General features: G+C 47.5%; 1 pseudogene; it reads right to left on the bottom strand.

Annotated features, from left to right (window-relative positions):
* Positions 1–982: 982 nt before the first annotated feature.
* LOC119271966 lies at positions 983–1,412 on the bottom strand (annotated as a pseudogene).
* Positions 1,413–2,590: the final 1,178 nt, after the last annotated feature.

Genomic DNA, 2,590 nt, shown 5'->3' with positions numbered 1-2,590 from the left:
CTCGATACTAGAACAAAGATATGACTCTATATGGATGCCTTCGGCAATGTACCGGCATGTGCAATGATCTAGCGTAGCAATGACATCAAAAAAACGGACAAGCCATGAAAACATCATGCTAGCTATCTTACAATCATGCAAAGCAATATGACAATGATGCTCAAGTCATGTATATGAAGATGATGGAAGTTGCATGGCAATATATCTCAAAATGGCTATGAAAATGCCATGATAGGTAGGTATGGTGGCTATTTTGAGGAAGATATAGGGAGGCTTATGTGTGATAGAGCGTATCATATCACGGGGTTTGGATGCACCGGCGAAGTTTGCACCGACTCTCAAGGTGAGAAAGGGCAATGCACGATACTGAAGAGGCTAGCAATGATGAAGGATGAGAGTGCGCATAATCCATGGACTCAACATTAGTCATAAAGAACTCACATACTTATTGAAAAAATCTATTCGTCATCGAAACAAAGTACGCATGCTCCTAGGGGGATAGATTGGTAGGAAAAGACCATCGCTCGTCCCCGACTGCCACTCATAAGGAAGTCAATCAATAAATACCTCATGCTCTAACTTCGTTACATAACGGTTCACCATACGTGCATGCTACGGGAATCACAAACTTCAACACAAGTATTTCTACAATCCACAACTACCCACTAGCATGACTCTAATATCACCATCTTTATATCGCAAAACTATTGCAGGGAATCAAACATATCTCTACTCCTAATGTCTCAGTCCGTACGTCGTTTCGTTCGCTCGTACCCTCCCCCTCCCATCGAACAAGAGGCCACCCCTCGATCCCATTCCACTTCACCGATTTTTAATTTTTTATTAACCGAGACAATCCCAAAATAAACCCCACAAAGGCCAAACACTATTAATCGATGGCATCCTTTCCAAACAATATTATCCTTCCAAATAATACTTTCCATACACATCAAGAATCAAATATTAAATGATGGCATTTTTTTCAAACAATATTATCCTTTCCAAATAATACTTTCCATACACAACATGAATCAAATGGCCCGAGCACGATTCGCCCGTTCACGTCCTTGGAGAAGCCACTTAGGAGATCGCTCGACCGCACCATGGCACTGCCTTCATGTGCCTGCTCCTCCACCTTCTGGACAAGCTCGACCACCTCCTCGCACACGCCGCGGTAGGCGCGCACCCTGGCGGGGCTCAGCAGGTGGGGCACGACGATCTTTCACACACGTACCGCGCCAGTAGGTGCCGTGGGAAGCGAAGGCGATGTCTGTGCAGCCGTAGAGGAGCCGCCGCGGGATGGCGAGCGCGGGCCGGTTGGCGAAGGCGTGGTCCTGTAGCTGCAGCACCTCACGCGCCACGTTTGTGGACGAGACGACCAGGGTGGGCAAGGGGTTGAGGCGGAGCAGCATGATGGGCCTGTGCACCGCGGCGAGCGCGTGCAGGGCATTGTGCGGGAGCACACCGGGCTGGTGGAAGGTGCCGACGATCGGGAGACCCCACGGGGACGGTGGGAGGTGGTGCACGGGAGGTTTTCTGGTTCGTGTTATGCTACGCACTAGCAGCAGTAGAATGCATGAGATGGCTAGGAGGACTAGCGTGGGCATGGTGAGTTCCGGGCAACCATTCATGGTATTTGTATTTTGGCCTGGTTATACATGCATCTAAGTTTTGAGGGTTTATACAAACCATAGATGATCTAACGTGTTGTGGTATTTTTTTGAGGAGTGTTGTGATTTCTAAATAATGCACTTTTGGGAGTTCTACATTCTGATATGCATATTAACTGTCAGTCATGTGAGGCTGCCCAACAGAAAGATGTGTGTTGCTTCTCATGCTCCTATTTGTCTACATTTTTTGGGTCTTCTTGATAGATATATGTTTCAAATAAAATGTTAGGGTCACAATAGCAAACGAGTTCATCTTGCCTGGGTTGCAGCTGATAAGTAAGAAGATAGATCTTCAGGTGAGGCATATTGTCCCTAGGAATTTGTTGGCCTCGAGGATTGTTCCAGGAAGCACTTCTGATGACAACATAATGTTGGGCCTCGGGAACATGGTAGTAACACTACAAAAAAAAGACACATCTGTGACATTTTGGGCCGAACAATTTTTTTTCTGTTATACATATGACACTTCTATGACGATAATTGTGACAAAACCCGGTATCATCATAGATGTGGTGGGCTCCTACTTCTTTGACAAAAAATCATGACAGAAAATGGGCTTTTCGTCCTGGGTGGGCCAGAGACGTAGTTGCATGACATTATTTGGGCCGTCCATGACGGAAAAAACCGTGGTAGAAGCGAGGGGGAGGGAAATTTTGAGGAGTACCCGGTTACGGTGGGAGGCCGGGGGCCGAGCGATGCGCGTTTCTCTTGTACACGTACGCGCTTGTGTGCGAGGCGTTGGCTCTAACTGAACCCGAGCGAGGCGTTGGGCTCTAACTGAGCCCGAGCGATTGCACTGTAGGCTACACGTTACTGAACCCAAGCGATCGATCCATGGCTGTTAACTAAACCCGATCGAGCGATTCCTTCGCTACTGCTGCTAACTGAAGCCGATCGATTGGATGAATAGTGAGTATTGC

Source organism: Triticum dicoccoides, chromosome 3A (genome assembly GCF_002162155.2).
Source record: "Triticum dicoccoides isolate Atlit2015 ecotype Zavitan chromosome 3A, WEW_v2.0, whole genome shotgun sequence".
Classification (NCBI taxonomy): domain Eukaryota; kingdom Viridiplantae; phylum Streptophyta; class Magnoliopsida; order Poales; family Poaceae; genus Triticum; species Triticum dicoccoides.
Note: the sequence above shows the minus strand (reverse complement) of the source record. Positions and strands in the feature narration are given on the sequence as shown.